We start from the raw sequence: 18,019 nt of genomic DNA, 5'->3' as shown, positions 1-18,019 counted from the left end.
AGCGAGTGGTTAATAAAGTTTACAGCATCCTAGGCTTTATTAATAGGGGGCATAGAGCACAAAAGCAAGGAAGTTATGTTAAACTTGTATAAAACACTGGTTTGGCCTCAACTGGAGTATTGTGTCCAGTTCTGGGCACCACACTTTAGGAAAAATGTGAAGGCATTAGAGAGTGTGCAGAAAAGATTCACAAGAATGATTCCAGGAATGAGGAACTTAAGTTAGGTAGATAGGTTGGAGAAGTTGGGACTGTTTTCCTTTTAGAAGAGAAGGTTGAGAAGAGATTTGATAGAGGTATTCAAAATCATGAGGGGTCTGGACAGAGTAGATAGGGAGAAACTGTTCCCATTTAGTGGAAGGATTGTGAACAAGATTCACAACTCTTGTACTCAATGCTTCGGCCGATGAAGGTAATCGGCAGATTTAAGGTAATTGGTAAAAGAAGCAATGGCAACATAAGGAACAACTTTTTCACGCAGCGAGTGGTTAGGATCTGGAATGCACTACTTGAGAGTGCGGTGGAGGCAGGTTCAATTGAGGCTTTCAAGAGGGAATTGGATTGTTATCTGAAAAGGACAAATGTGGAGGGCTATGGAAGAAGGAGGAGAAGTGGTATTAGGTAAATTGCTCTTTTGGAGAGCCAGCGCAGACACAATAGGCTGAATGGCTTCTTTCTGTGCTGCAACAATTCTGTGACTCATAGATTCTTGTATGAAATTTATCTATATATTATCTGCAATATCCGAATGTTAATAGACTCGATATTAACCCTGCCCGCCTGGTCTGGATGGAGAAGTTTAATATGGCAGCTAGGTACTATCCTCTGCATTCCAGTCACTTTCTCGCCACTCCCCCTGCTGAGTTAGGCCACGGAGAAGGCATCCCAAGCAGGTACCTCAATAATATTTAAAAATCAGGGACCGATGATGTCATTCAGACTACAATGCATTTTTAGCAAAGTGCTAATAGTCACCATAACTTAGCAGCAAGCAGGATCAGAGCCAGAAGCAGCTCAAGTAAGCTTGATTTTTTTTAATGTTTTCTTGGGGGCCAGCAAGCATTGGCCAGGTGGTGCAGGGGTACTCCTCCTGGCCCTGCAAGGAAACATTATGCTTCCCCTGATCTGGTATTTCTCATCTTCCCTGAATATAAAGTCATCTCAATCTCCCTGGTATCCCACTTTTGATCAGCTTACCTGAATTCCAGGACCCTGGCAGAGGCCTACTGCTGTCTGAAATCACACTCCCACCTCATGGTTTCCATTCACTCACGCCAGCTCTGTTGCCTCCTTTAATGAGACCTGGGTGTTAAAATGGCTCAGGCCACATTGTGGCACCATTATTTATATTTATATATCTACCTTACCTGTGTGTGTGCAAATATAGAGTCATAGAGTCGTACAGCATAGAAACAGGCCCTTTGGCCCACCGTGTCCATGCCAACCATAATGCCTATCTATACTAATCCCACCTGTCTGCAATAATTCCATATCCCTCTATGCCTTGCTCATTCAAGTACCTGTTCAGATGCCTCTTAAATGTTGCTACTGTTCCTGCTTCCACCACCTCCTCTGGCAGCTCATTCCAGATACCAACTAATCTTTGTGTGAAAAATTTACCACTTTGATCCCCTTTAAACCTCCTCCCTCTCACCTTAAATCTATGCCCTCTAGTTTTAGTCACCCCTACCATGGGAAACAGATTCTGGCTATCTACCCTATCTATGCCTCTCATAAATTTATACACCTCTATCATGTACCCTCTCAGCCTCCTTCGCTCCAGGGAAAACAGACCCAGCCTATCCAATCTCTCGTTATAACTCAAGCCCTCCAAACCAGGCAACATCCTTGTGAATCTTTTCTGCACCCTCTCTAGCTTAATCACATCTTTCCTGTAGTGCGGTGACCAGAACTGCACACAGTACTCCAAATGCGGCCTAACCAACGTTATGCACAACTGTAGCATGACGTCCCAGCTCTTGTATTCAATGCTTTGGCTGATGAAGGCAAGCATGCCATACGCCTTCTTCACCACCCTGTCTACCTGTGTTGCCACTTTCAGGGAACTATGTACTTGCACCCCAAGGTCTCTCCGCTCAACAACACTCCCCAGGGCCCTGCCATTCACTGTATATGTCCTGCCCTGGTTTAACTTCCCAAAATGCCTCACTTCACACTTTTCTGCATTAAATTCCATTTGCCACTCCCTTGCCCACTTTCCCAGTTGATCTATATCCTGCTGTAACCTTAGACAACCTTCTTCACTGTCCACAATACGACCAATTTTGGTGTCATCTGCAAACTTACTAATCATGCCCTTTACAATCACATCCAAGTCATTAATATATATGACAAACAACAGAGGGCCCAGCACCAATCCCTGTGGCACACCACTGGTCACTGGCCTCCAATCTGAAAAACAACCTTCCACTACCACCCTCTGCCTCCTATCACCAAGCCAATTTTGTATCCAATTTGCTAGCTCACCCTGGATCCCATGTGTTCGAACCTTCTGGACCAGCCTACCATGCGGGACCTTGTCAAAGGCCTTGCTAAAGTCAATGTAGACAACGTCCATCGCCCTGCCTCATCAATCCTCTTGGTCACCTCCTCAAAAACTCAATCAAATTCGTGAGACATGATTTCCCATGCACAAAGCCATGCTGACTATCCCTAATCAGACCATGCCTTTCCAAATGCATATAAATCCTGTCTCTCAGAATCCCTTCCAATAACTTTCCCACCACTGATGTAAGGCTCACCGGCCTGTAGTTCCCTGGCTTATCACAGCTGCCTTCTTAAATAAAGGCACAACATTAGCTATCTTCCAGTCTTCCGGTACCTCACCTGTGGCTAACGATGATACAAAAATCTCTGCCAGGGCCCCAGCAATCTCCTCCCTTGCTTCCTATAGCATCCTAGGATACACCTGGTCAGGCCCTGGGGATTTATCCACCTTAATGCACTTCAAACCCTCCAACACCTCCTCCTTTGTAATGTTGATATGCTCTAGGATATCGCTGTTCCCTCCCTTGAACTCACTAGCTTCCATGAACTACTCCACAGTAAATACAGATGAGAAGTATTCATTTAAGACCTCGCCCATTCCCTGTGGCTCCACACATAGATTACCACACTGATCCTTAAGGGGACCTACTCTCTCCCTAGCTACCCTTTTACACTTAATATACTTATAGAATCTTTTAGGATTCTCCTTTATCTTATGTGCCAGGGAAATCTCATGGCCCCTTTTCGTCCTCCTAATTTCCTTCTTAAGTGTAATCCTACATCCCCTATACTCCTCGAGGGACTCGCTTGATCCCAGCTGCCTATACCTGACATATGCCTCCTTCTTTGTCCTGGCCAGACCCTCAATATCCCTCGTCAACCAAGGTTCCCTAAACTTGCCAGCCTTGCCCTTCCATCTAACAGAAACATGCCGGCCCTGAACTCTTCCTATCTCACTTTTAAAAGCCTCCCACTTGCCAGACGTCCCTCTACCTGTAAACAGCCTCTCCCATTCAACTTTTGAGAGTTCCTGTCTGATGCCATCGAAATTAGCCTTCCCTCAAATTAGGACTTCAACCTGAGGACCAGTCCTATCCTTTTCCATAACTATCTTGAAGCTAATAGAGTTATGGTCACTGGTCCCAAAGTGCTCCCCCACTGACACATCAACCACCTGCCCATCTTCATTTCCTAAGAGGAGGTCGAGTGTAGTCCCTTCTCTAGTAGGGCTATCCACATACTGCTTCAGAAAACTATCCTGGACACACTTAACAAATTCTTCCCCATCTGATCCCTCAGCACTAAGGCAGTCCCAGTCAATATTAGGGAAGTTAAAATCACCTACTATTACAACCCTATAATTCCTACACCTATCTGTGATTTCCCTACATATATGCTCCTCCACTTCCCTCTGACTATTGGGGGGCCTATAGTATAATCCCATCAAAGTGATCACCCCTTTCTTATTTCTAAATTCTACCCATATGGCCTCGCTGGACATTCCCCCCGGGATATCCTCTCTAAGTATTGCCGTGATGTCCTCCCTAATCAATAGTGCAACTCCCCCTCCTCTCTTACCTCCACCTCTGTCACGCCGGAAGCATCGGTACCCCGGAACATTGAGCTGCCAGTCCTACCCATCCCTCAACCACGTTTCCGTAATAGCTATAATATCACAATCCCATGTACCAATCCATGCTCTGAGTTCATCTGCCTTACCTGTAAGGCTTCTTGCATTAAAGTAAATGCAGTTTAGCCTACCAGACCTTCCACGCTCCCTGTCCTGCCCCTGCCCAGCCTGCCTACTGGACTTGCTCGCTTTAACCTTTACATTTGCCTCAACTATCTCATCAGAGAGACTACTACTTTGGGTCCCACCCCACTGCAAGACTAGTTTAAACCCTCCCAAGTAGTACTAGCAAACCTCCCCAAAAGGATATTGGATCTCTTCCAGTTTAGATGAAACCTGTCCTTCTTGTACAGGTCACCTCTGCACCAGAAGAGATCCCAATGATCCAAGTAACTGAAGCCCTCCCTCCTACACCAGCTCTTCAGCCACGCATTCATTTGCCTTATCCTCCTTTTTAACCTTCTGCCTAACTCCCTATTTTCACTTTGCAGAACCTCATCTCTCTTCCTGCCTATGTTGTTAGTACCAATATGGACCACGACCTCTGGCTGCTCACCCTCCCCTTTCAGAATGTCCTGCAGCCACTCTGAGACATCCTTGACCCTAGCACCAGGGAGGCAACATACCATCCTGGAGTCTTGTTTGTGGCCACAGAAACGCCTATCTGCACCCCTTACGATAGAATCCCCAATCATTATAGCTCTCCCACCCCTTTTCCTCTCCTGCTGTGCAGCAGAGCCCTCCGTGGTGCCACGAACTTGGCTGTTGCTGCTTTCCCCTGGGAGGTCATCCCGCCAACAGTATTCAAAGCGGTATATCTGTTTGAGAGGGGGATGGCCACAGGGGACCCCTGCACTACCTGCCTGCGCCTACTACTCCGTCTGGTGGTCACCCATCTCTTTTCTGCCTGTGCAGCCATTACCTGCGGTGTGACTACCTCACTAAACGTGCTATCCACAACGTCCTCAGCATCGCGGATGCTCCACAGTGAATCCACCCGCAGCTCCAGCTCCATAATGCGGGTAGCCAGTAGCTGCAGCTGGATACACTTGATGCACACATGGTCGTCAGGGACACTGAAAGCATCCCTGATTTCCCACATAGCACAGGAGGAGCAAATCACGGGGCTGAGCTCTCCTGTCATGACTTACCCTTAGATTAATTAGTTACTCCCTTAATTAAAAAATACTAATTACACTAGGGGCCTTGTTCTACCCACTCCAATCTAAAGTCCTTAAAAAAAACTTTAGTAGTACTCACCTTATCACCAGAGGTTTTTTTTTCAACAAAAAACAAACTTTCCCCTTATTTTTTTAAAGATATTTAAATACACTAACAGCTGCTACTCACCATCTAATCACCTTGCAGCTCTCCTCTGACATCTCTGTTCGCTTTTTTTTTCAAAACTCCAGCGCGCCGGAAGAGCTCCTCTCCTCTCCATTCCCAGAAGGTAAGAGACTGGGCCTCGATCCTCGGGTTTGATTTATAGGCTCCGCTCTTGGCGTTTTCCCCACAGGTCCGCTCCGCTCCTCTCTGTTCTGCTCCCGGAAGGTAAGGTATATTGAAGCTAATTGGTTCACAATTTTATATTTGGGAACCAGTAACAAATTGTAACTTTAGAAGCGGGTAACATACAAATCAACTTACAAAATCAAGTAAAGTGGATTAGGAAAACGAGGAATTAAGAAGCAGCAGAAAAAACTGAGCAATCGATAAAGCAATCCTGCTTCTGTGCTGCCCTTAAGTAATGAATGCGCCTGGGCACAAATCAGACCTCACTCAATAACATAAGCCCAGCTAACGAAATTATTTTCTGACATGCATGGCACAGAGTTTACAACAGGCTCAGATTGAAGGACAACATTTTTATCCGTCAGTTATCAAAGGGTGGTTGGATGTTCTTGGAGTGTCAGCAGCTTTTGCTGGGAGGGAAGGAGGAAAGTGGCAGGAGGTGGGGGAAGGAGAACACCACGAGGGCAACATTTCTTAAATTGGATTTACGCTTGAGCATTCATTTTAAAGTATCACAGTACAACAGGAGCACTGCTTGGGTATTCCAATTGGATGATCATAGAATCATCCGGTGGAATTTTCCCAGGTAATGGGAGGCAGATTCAGTTGCATGCGGGAAGTTAAATCCCCTAAAAGGGACATTGGATCGGGATCCCAACATCTTCTCGCTCTCTTCCGGGTTTCACCAGTGCCTGTTCCGAGGCAAACAGGGAACCCCCTTGGATCTGTCAGGAAACCAAATAAGACATTTCAATCTGCAACCTGGCACGCTGACTTTCCCTGCCAATGCATGGGCTCCACACTGTTTTAACATCTTGCCAGGGTGAAAGAGGCAAGTGCACAGTAGGAAGTCATTGTTGACTGCTAGCAACAGTATAAAGGCTGAAATTGGCAAGCTAGTGGTTGGACAAAGTGAAAGAACTATTCGCGTCATTGCTAGCCTTTCAGCCTGAATTCACTATTTTCTTTGGGAATAGCCACTTTGCCCAGTGACTTTCAAGTCCCTTGGAGTCTACTGAGCCAAATCTCAACTTCTTGCCTGTGAGATGTGGGATTGGAATTCCTTCCCCCTCCCGCAACTGGACTTTAAAACTGGACTTGATGAAATATGGGGAAAACTCCAACCCCCACCGACACTAGTACTGTGAATAAAAGCCAAACCTCATCACAAAACACAGAGGCAGGCTGCATTCCAAGGGGTCAATTTCAAACATTCCAACATCACAACAGACCTGATACTGTTAAAGGACTGGAATTTGGGACATTATCATAACAGTGACACAGGGTAACTACTGTCACGTAACCCAATTAAGTAATTGCAGAGGCCATTGTTACAACTAATCAGCCCCGGACCACAGCATGCACTCCGGTCAAGACAGGAGAGAAACCTTTTCAGGTATATCAGCTCTGGAGCCTGGAATACCTCATCTTGGCGGAGTTCATTGTTCTCGGTCATGGAAATAACGGCAGCACCGAATGGATCTGTCTGGACCCGGTAGGTAACAGACAAAAGAGATTAAAAGGTGCTAAGCGCTGACCATCAGGCAGGATAGCTTCAGAAGATGTGTTCATGGTATTTCGAAAAGGATCATCATAAAAAGGACAAGATCAAAGGGTTTGGCACTGCAGTCATGAAGGAGGGTCAGGAACGGTCAACCTGGCCTGTGGACCTACAAATTCTCACCGGAAGTACCAGTCACAAGGAGGATTGTCAGTTATCAGCCAAATCCAAGGGGTATTTGGGGCTGAGAGTTTAAAGCAATTTTAAGTGTAACAACCAAATCCTGGGAGGGTTTGGGTTTTGAATTGAGTGAGTTTGGGGCAGAAACGTGGGGTTTTGCCTATGGTTTTTCGTAAAAGGTTTATCTTATAAGTTGTGGTGACTTGTGTGTTTGGATGGGAGCTGAGCTTAAATCGTGGAGGGATTTAAATCAGACTGACCAATCAAAGTGTCGTGCGGTGTCCTTTAAATTAGATTAGAGGTCTTTGTATCAGGGTGTAAGGAGGGTTTTAATAAACAAGTTTGTGGTTCAGCCCACCCCTGTGTCTATTCAATTTGTCCTTTATAAAAATCCTAAAGTCAAGATCCATCAGTAAGGGGGGGAATGGGAGCGGGAACCACTTACATATCTGGCGACAGTCGCCGGACATTAAGGTCAAGGCCAAATTATGGATAGGACCAAGGGCAAGAAATCCTCAATGGGGGATAGGGTATCCAAGTATGTGGGAAGCAAGTTAAACCTTTCTGCATCATGGGTGCAGGAACTGATGTGTGCTGACTGTCCAGAGAAGCAAGCAATGGAATGGGCGGGTAGTAGCACGCACAAGAAGTCAAAGCAAAAGGCAGTCTGGCTACTGTATATGCAGAGGCAGATTCAGATTTTAACAGAGAAACTCAAGTAGGTACAGGAGGAGAAGGTGGAGTTGGAGAACAGAGCAGGTGATAGAGACGCTGTGGTGGATCAACTGGTGGCAGAATTAAGCAGTGAAAGGCAGGAGAGGAAAGCGCAGGAGGAGACTTCAAGACGCGCAGTAGAGTATTTACAGTGTTAGGTTACGGAGAGTAGGAGAGAGTGCCAGGCTCAGTGAACAAAGTGCCAGGAATCTGGAGAGGGCTGGCAAGGTTGAGGGGTAGCTGAAAGATGTCAAGGCAGCTTACAGCGTAGCTCAGAGTCGGGCCTACGTAGAGGCTGACCATGGATCCTGTAGGGAGACGATTCGGAAGCTAACTCTCGCATTATCAGCAGCCAGGGGTATGGCTTGTCTCATGGCGCCAGAAGGTGGTATTGACGGGATGAAAAGGGGAAAGAGTCCGATGACGGGATCCAGTACAGTGGGAGTCGGCCAGTTCCCGAGGCACCGGGTCCACCAAGACCGATGTCCCACCTGCGACAGCAGAAGTTTGGCCCGCCCCCAGCAGGCGGCAGTCCGGCGCCATTGCAGAGTGACTATGTGGTTCCCTATACTATCCTACAGTTACAGGAAATGCTGGCCGGCGTGCCGAGGCTGAAACACCGAGGGGATGCCTCTGTCCACTTCGTTAGCAGACAGCAGATAGGGGGGGATCAACAATTGCGATGAGGAATAGATGAAAAAGCTGATCTTGTTCTCTCTAGACGGGAAGGTGTACCAAAGCTTGTCTGCAGCCACTAAGATGGGAAGGGGCAATGTAAATGGTCTGAAGGATGAGATTTTGGTTGCGTTGGGACATGGTCAGGGCAGCCCATTCTCACAGGTCAAGCAGACCCGGCAGCTAGCGGGTGAGGCACCGGATGTGTTTGCGGACAGATTATGGCCGGTGTATTTGTTGGCTACAGGGAGGAACCAGGGCTATTTGCAACTGGTAGGGGCCTCCAGAAACCATTGGCTGAGGACCCTAGTAACCCACAGTCTGCCATGGATCAGAACGATGGCGGAGTCATGATTTGACCCCGAAGACCTAACAAACACTGAGGCAGGGGTACTGAGGAAGCTGACCCTAGCATTTAAAGCTGACTGGGGTGAGGGATTGAATCAGAAGGGAAGGATGCATGAGATGAAGGGAAGTTGGGGTGGCAGAAGAGAATGGAAGCAAGAAGGGGGGGACAGGGCACTGGCTCAGGGAGTGTACATTTCCGAAAGAGAGGAAACCAGGAAATGAGGGTTCCTCAGGACCAAAGCCATGGGGAAGAGTAGGAGAAGGTAAACAGGGGTTCCCCAGGAGCGGAGCTTCTGGAAGTGGAGGCAGAGGAGAGTGTAGATGACCCAGTAAAACTTCTGGTGACTGCATTACAACAGGTTATGGGCAAAGGACAGGGAAAACTGGACGCTGCAATGAGCAGTGAGAGGCCCAACACACCCACTCCTTCCCAATGACTAAGCCGTGCCCAGCCTGAGCACTTGTGCCCACTCAAATACAATGAATGGGGGAGACCCTGCGTAAAAATGAAAGTACAGGACATTTGGGGGGAGTATCTAGTGGATTCCAGAGCTTCCAGCACAGTAGTCCACTCACCTAATCCGACCACTTCTCCCTGATCGAGTGGGACTCCGTTTAAATTAATGGGCTTCACAGGGAAAGAGAAGGCTGGAACAGTGTCGAACCCCCTGTCAATAGAGTTAGGACCCCTTGCCACTAAGTGGAAATGCGTGCTGATGCAATGGGAACAGGCCGGCATGGGGGTCCTGAGGACTGACTTCATGTCACTGTAGACATGAAAAACCATTGTCTATGGGGGGCAGTGGACTCAGACGAGCTAGAGGAGATTTTTGTAGTCCCCGAGGACAACAAGGTGAAGGGTAATGTCTGCACTATGCAGCCGAGGGGAAGCTACGATTTAGAACAGTTAGTCCAAAATACCCCGCCACATATCGGAAGTGTGTGCAAGATAATTTTGCCGTATTTGCAAACCACTGGCACGATTGTGGTAGGGTAGCAGGGGTAGAAGTGAAGGTACAGGGAGATCTGATGTTGCGACCTCAGAAACAATGGTTTCCCCAGGGAGGCAGAGAGGGACTTCGCATTGAACTCAAATACATCACCCTTAGTCCAATCCGTTTTTCGCAACCACCACCACCATCCTTGCTCCATGCTCCCCCTGCACTCCAGGCACGCTTGCCTTCCCTCTTTCACCTGTAGCTTGCTGGCTGTAATATTTAACCTTGGGCAGGGCATTGATACTTCACCAAACTGGTATCCGGTGGAGTTGGAGTATTTGGTCGAATTTGACCCCAACCAACCCAGCCATTTTCCCTCAGGGGCAGCACAGTGGCACAGTGGTTAGCACCGCAGCCTCACAGCTCCAGGGATCCGGGTTCGATTCAGGGTACTGCCTGTGTGGAGTTTGCAAGTTCTCCCTGTGTCTGCATGGGTTTTCCCCGGGTGCTCCGGTTTCCTCCCACAGCCAAAGACTTGCAGGTGATAGGTAAATTGGCCATTGTAAATTGCCCCTAGTGTAGGTAGGTGATAGGGAATAAGGGATTACTGTAGGGTTAGTATAAATGGGTGGTTGTTGGTCGGCACAGACTCGGTGGGCCGAAGGGTCTGTTTCAGTGCTGTATCTCTAAATAAAATAAATAAAAAAATAATAAATAAATAAATAATATACGTTGCCCCATCTGTGCCCCTTGTCTTGCCCCAATGTGTTACGATGGGACCAGCTCCCCCCATACACCCGTAGGTGAAAAACATCTCAGTGTCGCCCGATCCTTCTGTCTGGCTCCCACCAGGATTGTCACCATGCTCAGCCACAGGGTACACCCCATCTCGTTACCTTGAATCTGATTTTCTTCTACAGAAAAGAGAAAAAGAAGAAAAATGGCACTACTCTGTGAGGGGTCCTCCCTCCACAGGTCAGACTTTGGTTATGTACAAATTTACATGGGGTGCCCCATTTACCGCATTCCCCCTTCCTGTCTATCAGGGTGGGGTCTCTTGCGGCTCGGGTTTGGTGTGCGGGGAGGTGTCCAGGTACCCTGGGTCGGGGTGTCCGACTGCTCCTCCGTACCGCCCTGTTGTCTGGGTCCTCGTCATCATCCCAAAACATGGGCGAAAGACTCGCATTCATCAGGCTCATGATTGTACCTTTGGCCCTGATTTGTTTTACCTTCCTTTCCTCAGGGTCATAGAGTTTACATTGGTTAATATGGAACCATTTTGTCCATTTTGGGAGCCACACTGCGTATACAAGGCTTGCCTTGTGCACAATACTGTATGGCCCCATATACAGCGGGTCGAATGCACCTACCCGGGCATAATTCCTCACCATAATCTGGTCCCCTACCTTCCACTCCTGGGGAGCACCCAAAGAAGTGGGACGAGGTCCTGCCCCTAATCCTAATGAACATCAGGGTCAGCCTCTCTAAAAGCACAGGGCACTCTCCACATGAACTGATGACCGGGAAGGCGATGCAGACCCCGACTCATGTATTGGTGCCAGTCCTGACCGAAACCCAGACCAGAGAGATCAACCGGGATAGGTTTGTAAAGGATCTTTATGAGACCTTGAGGGAAATACATAGGGAGGCAGCGAATAACATAGGGAGCCAGCATCAGAATAACAAAATGCTGCTGGAGCCACAGAGAGTACAGGAATGGAAGGTAGGGGACTAGATCATGGTGAGGAATTATAATAAAAGCAAAATACTGCAGATGCTGGAAATCTGAAATAAAAACAAGAAATGCTGGAAATACTCGGCAGGTCTGGCAGCATCTGTGGAGAGAGAAGAAGACTTAATGTTTCAGGTCAGTGATCCTTCATCAGAAGGTGAGGAATTATGCTCGGGCAGGGGCATTCGAACTGCTGTATATGGGGCTGTATCGTATCGTGGACAAGGAATAACTGAGCAGCGGAGAAGGCTGCTGCTTCTCTGTCTCTCCCTCTCTCTCTTCTTGCTCTCTCCCGAGAAAACATCAAGTTTAAAACACTGTCTGTGACTGGGGGACCCTCCAAGCCTGCAGACTGCTACAGCCAGCAACCAGGGGAAGAGAACCAACTACAAATTTGGTCTTCAGGAAAACCCTGAGCAAAGCAAGCCAGCCAGAATACACTTTGACCAACCAAGAACTTCAAAAACACAGCTTCATCTGAGGACTACTGGATCATCCACTTTACAGACTGTATTTAAGTTCCATTTATTCTGGACTTTAATCCAACCACCAAATCTATTTTCCCTCCTGTAATCTATTTGTGTGTATATGATTCTCGTGTGAATGTGTGCGTGAATGTGTAGCGTATTTTTAGTATTTTTAAATTGGGTTAGAGTGTTAAGTATGATAGAAAATATAACAGAAAAGAAGTCCTCATCCCTGAGGATGGTAGAAGGAGGCCAGCCAGGAGCAGGAGTGGCTGCAAGTAGCAGAGGCGGTAAGCAGAAGGACTTGGATCCAGTGCTGGAAAAGGATTAATTACCTCATGAAGTCCAGCAAGGTTACTGTTGCACCTGGCAGTCATCACTGTCTCACCTCCCTCACATTCTCCTGCACAGCACTCCAATGACCAATGCACTGTGTTATCTCACGCATTCCTTTCTCTCCACCTTCCTCCTCAAATTTCCATTTCAAGAGACAGCATTCACACTCAACCTCATCCTATTTCCCTGTCATACCCGTTCCTTACAATCACCCTTCTCAAATGTTTACTGTCCATCCTCAGCACTCATTTCTCTTCTCACTTTCTTAACTATCTGCTTTCTCTCGATGCAGGATAAGAGAGCCCACAAACTGTAAGGACAGGCAGAGAACCAGGGGTGGAGCTGCTGCCATATCACCCAGGCCACGAAGGAGGACGCACTTGAATCGGCAGAGCGGCACAAGTACTGGCTGCTGCCGATGGAGAGATGACGGTGGCCCAGAGACCTAGCAACAGGATTAGATGAAGCCCTGCTACTTTGCACTTAATTGTGGCTCATGTTGAATCAATCTCACCAAGACATGAAATATCATCTGCACTATACTAACTGGAATCCTCTTTCACTTAGGTTCAGCACAAACACGTGTCTTTCATTTTCCACAGGTATTTCATGGAGGGGTCAATGGAGGAGATGAGAGAGGAGGCCGAAGAGTTCTCTGAGGAGGATCAGCACTGAGGATGCACCATCACGTGACTCCTGCACATCCTCCACCAATGCAAATATGCATACTTTGGTGGGTCCAGCAGTATAGATAGATCGGGTGGCACATGGTGAGGAACAGATCACATGAACAGAAGCAAGTTCTGGAGACAGAGACAGCAATGGAGGGCACAAGACACTCCAGGTATACTTAGCTGGATACAGATGCTGAGCCTCAGGGGTCAACAACTAAGGGGAACTTGTGGAACAGCAACGGGAAATGTGTGAGGTTCTGTCAGCATTTCCAGAGACTGCGTGCACCCTTGCGGAGAGAATGGAGGAGTTCATCTCAAGCATGAGTGCCATGATGTCTCAGGCATTTGCCCTTATGACCTCCTCCATTGAAAGAGTGGCCACCCTCATGGAGAATCAGACCTGGCAGGCCACCAAGTGCTTGCTGACCCTGGCCAATGACCGGCATACTCTGTCTGCCACTTCACAGAGGATTGATCAAAGCATCACCTTGGTGGCTGAATGCCACATTCACATGCAGGGAAGTGCAGCTGGGCCCTGAGGGGGAAGATTGAGAAAGGGCACATGGCAGTGGGGGGCTTGTCTCAAGGTGCCCCTACTTCTCGGTCCTTTCCCACCCCACTTCAGACAGAGCCACGCAAGCTGCCTCCTGCCCCCACGACAAAGTCTGCAGTTGGGGTAGTCTTTGGCGGGGCCTTCACAGGCTTCAAAACCGAGAGGGCATCTGCCACAGGCATCTCAAGTCAGAAAAGGGAAACAGCAGCCTGCCTCCACCTCGGCTGAAGCCAGAGAGGTAGCACCATGTATAAGTAATAGATAGCATAAGAGGAAGTTTCTTAGTTGCACAAAAGGGTTCACTTGGGTGCTTAGAACAGTGTAACTGTTTCATTAATGCTCTTTATTTCAATGAAATTATGTGAACTACTCATTGTCATGGCCTCCACTTTGTTGCATTCCCCATTTACCTTGGTCAGTTTCCTTCCGGTGAATGTAATGATCAGACTTGATGAGGAGGGAAGGGTATGGCTTTGATGGTTGGCTGGACGACTGCAGAAAGGAAGTATTTTTGTTGTGGAGAGGGGGATGTGTGGTGGTGGTGCGTATTGTAGAGGGGTCTTAATGGAAAGCGTAGAATGATGGAAGCACACTTTTCAAGTGAAGTATTCCTGGATGAGTCCATTGTGGGCTTCTCTGGCAGCCAGGTATGCGGCTGAAGGCACCGATGGCACAACATCCTCCTCCTCCTCTGAGGATGACAGATACACTCCACTTGCCTCTTGGGCCAACTGTAGTCCTCTGCAGTGCCATGTTGTGAAGGACCCAGCAGACCACAACAGTCCTGGACACCTTTGGTGGGGGCATGTTGAAGAGCAGGTCCGGATCGATCAGGACAGCTCTATTGTTGCACTGGTGCTGGCATGGCACCTGTTATACCTCTCCTGTGCCTCTGTCGTAGAGTTCCTCACTGTGGTCAGCAGCTAGGTCTTGAGTACGTAACCCTTGTTTCCCAGGAGACAACCACTGAGGTTGTTTGATGGAGAGAACACATGCGATAGACTGCCGAAGGATGAAAGAGTCATTGCAGCTTCCTGGATAGATAGTGAAGATATACATGATGTTCTTGTGGTGGTAACAGCACATTAAGGGAGTGGAAGCCTTTCCAATTAATAAATACATCTGGCTGATCTGATGACATCTTGTTTGCCACATGAGTGTAACCAATCATCCACTAGACCTTTGGAAATCCTGTGAATGAAGCCAAGCCGCCAGCTCTCTGGGTTTGAATCGCCTCATCCGTGTCAAAATGAATATAGTTGGCGGGCTGCAGATTGTGAAATCCTGCAGATGTCACCAGCAGATCCCTGGAAGGAGCTGGGCACAAAGAAATTGAGGTGGTGGTCACCTCGACAGCCACAGGCAGTGCATGGGCATCTGCTCCTCTTGGGCAGAGATTTGCTTCCAGAAGTCTGCAGATGTCTGTAATTACCTGCTGCAAGAGCCTAAGGTTATGAGGCACCGTTATTCAGACATGTCGAGGAAGCTGGTCCTTGGCCTATAGACCCTGTGCTATGGGTATCGTCTCCTTCGAGGTGCAGCTCTATGTCCATTTCCTCTGTCCCATGGAGCTGCATATGGCTGTGGAGAAGGCAGCTGTTGCTGTGGCTGCTGGGCTAGATTGAGCTGCTGCTCCTGCTCAGAGGCCCTAAGAACTGCAGGGTAGGTAGCTCCCATATTGCAGTGAAGTCTCTGTAAGAGGTTCCCGCTCCCATTTCCCCACTTACTGATGGTTCTTGACTTTAGGATTTTTATAAAGGACAAATTGCACAGACACAGGGTTGAACCACAAACTTGTGTATTAAACCTTCCTAATACCCTGATATAAAGATCTCTAAACTAATTTAAAGGACACCACATGACACTTTGATTGGTTAGTCCGATTTAAATCCCTCCACGATTTAACCTCAGCTCCCACCCAAACACACAAGTCACCACAACTTATAAGATAAACCTTTTACGAAAGGTCATAGAAGGCAGAGGGTAGCAGTGGAAGGGTGCTTTTCTGAATGGAGGGCTGTGACTAGTGGTGTTCCGCAGGGATCAGTGCTGGGACCTTTGCTGTTTGTAGTGTATATAAATGATTTGGAGGAAAATGTAGCTGGTCTGATTAGTAAGTTTGCAGATGACACAAAGGTTGGTGGAGTTGCAGATAGTGATGAAGATTGTCAGAGGATACAGCAGGATTTGGATCGGTTGGAGACTTGGGCGGAGAAATGGCAGATGGAGTTTAATCCGGACAAATGTGAGGTAATGCATTTTGGAAGGTCTAATGCAGGTGGGAAGTAGACAGTAAATGGCTGAACCCTTAGGAGTATTGACAGGCAGAGAGATCTGGGCGTACAGGTCCACAGGTCACTGAAAGTGGCAACGCAGGTGGATAAGGTAGTCAAGAAGGCATACGGCATGCTTGCCTTCATCGGTCGGGGCATTGAGTATAAAAATTGGCAAGTCATGCTGCAGCTGTACAGAATCTTAGTTAGGCCACACTTGGAATATTGCGTACAATTCTGGTCGCCAGACTACCAGAAGGATGTGGAGGCTTTGGAGAGGGTACAGAAGAGGTTTACCAGGATGTTGCCTGGTCTGGAGAGATTAGCTATGAGGAGAGGTTGGATAAACTTGGATTGTTTTCACTGGAACGACGGAGGTGGAGAGGCGATATGATAGAGGTTTACAAAGTTATGAGTGGCATGGACAGAGTGGATAGTCAGAAGCTTTTTCCCAGGGTGGAAGAGTCAGTTACTAGGGGACATAGGTTTAAGGTGCGAGGGGCAAGGTTTAGAGGGGATGTGCAAGGCAAGTTTTTTACACAGAGGGTGGTGAGTGCCTGGAACTTGCTGCCAGGGGAGGTGGTGGAAGCAGGTACAATAGCGACGTTTAAGAGGCATCTTGACAAATACATGAATAGGATGGGAATAGAGGGATACGACCCCGGAAGTGCAGAAGGTTTTAGTTTAGACAGGCATCAATATCGGCGCAGGCTTGGAGGGCCGAATGGCCTGTTCCTGTGCTGTACTGTTCTTTGTTCTTTGAAAAACCATAGGCAAAACTCCATGTTTCTGCCCCAAACTCACGTTGCTTGGTCTGGAGAGTATTAGCGATGAGGAGAGGTTGGATAAACTCGGATTGTTTTCACTGGAACGTCAGAGGTGGACATACAGGTCCACAGATCACTGAAAGTGAAAACCCAAGCCCTCCCAGGATTTGGTTGTTACACCTAAAATTGCTTTAAACTCTCAGCCCCAAATACCCCTCGGATTTGGCTGGTAACATACAATCCTCCATGCGGTTGGTCTTTCCGGTGAGAATTTGTAGGTTCACAAGCCAGGTTGACCGTTCCTGACCCTCCTTCATGACTGCAGTGCCAAACCCTTTGATCTTGTCCTTTTTATGATGATCCTTATCGAAATATCATAAAAACATCCCCTGAAGCCATCCTGCTTGATGGTCAGCGCTTAGCACTTTTTAATCTCTTTCGTCTGTTACCTGCCAGGTCCAGACAGATCCATTCGGTGCTGACGTTATTTCCATGACCAAGAACAATGAACTCCACCAAGGTGAGGTATTCCAGGCTCCAGAGCTGATATACATGAAAAGGTTTCTCTCCTGTCTTGACAGGAGTGAATGCTGTGGTTTGGACCAGTTAGTTGTACCAATGGCCTCCTCAATTGGGTTACATAATGGCAGTTATCTTGAGTCACTGTTATGATAATGTCCCAAATTCCAGTCCTTTAACAGTATCAGGTCTGTTGTGATGTTGGAATGTTTGAAATTGACCCCTTGGAATGCAGCCTGCCTGTTTTGTGTTGAGGTTTGGCTTTTATTCACAGTACTATTGTCTGAGTGGGTTGGGGTTTTGCCCCATATTTCATCAAGTCCAGTTTTAAAGTCCAGTTTTGGGGTGGGGTGGGGGGGGGGAAGGAATTCCAATCCCACATCTCCCCTGTTTAATATCTCGAATACTAGAGGTATTACCTCAGATGAAATCTTCTGTCGCTTACGGGAATTGTGGCCTCAGCCAAATCACTTTATCCATTATCAAACCCCTTCTTAACCATTTCCCCATGTTTGCCTTTGGTTTTTCGTTTCAGTTTTCATGACAATCTTAACACATATGATATTATAATCATTTGTACAATCACCAACATGTGCGAAGCAACTGAAATCTAGGAGGAATTTCAATATTGAAACCAATATCCCACCAGGATGGGGAGGCAATTTCCCTAATATCATTCCCTGTGTCTCTGTTC

General features: G+C 47.6%; 1 protein-coding gene across 2 annotated transcripts in view; it reads right to left on the bottom strand.

The window, feature by feature from the left end:
- LOC137379454 (E3 ubiquitin-protein ligase RNF182-like) overlaps positions 1–7,117 on the bottom strand; it is an 88,442-nt gene extending 81,325 nt beyond the window's left edge. For both annotated transcript variants that reach the window (XM_068050294.1, XM_068050301.1), the window contains exons 1-2: positions 7,072–7,117; positions 5,487–5,674 (exon numbers count right to left, since the gene is read on the bottom strand). The gene's annotated coding sequence lies outside the window, so the exon portion shown is untranslated. The remainder of the gene's footprint in view (positions 1–5,486; positions 5,675–7,071) is intronic.
- Positions 7,118–18,019: the final 10,902 nt, after the last annotated feature.

Source organism: Heterodontus francisci, chromosome 2 (genome assembly GCF_036365525.1).
Source record: "Heterodontus francisci isolate sHetFra1 chromosome 2, sHetFra1.hap1, whole genome shotgun sequence".
In the NCBI taxonomy this organism is placed as follows: domain Eukaryota; kingdom Metazoa; phylum Chordata; class Chondrichthyes; order Heterodontiformes; family Heterodontidae; genus Heterodontus; species Heterodontus francisci.
The sequence above is the reverse complement of the archived record's forward strand: the minus strand, read 5'-3'. Positions and strand labels throughout refer to the sequence as shown.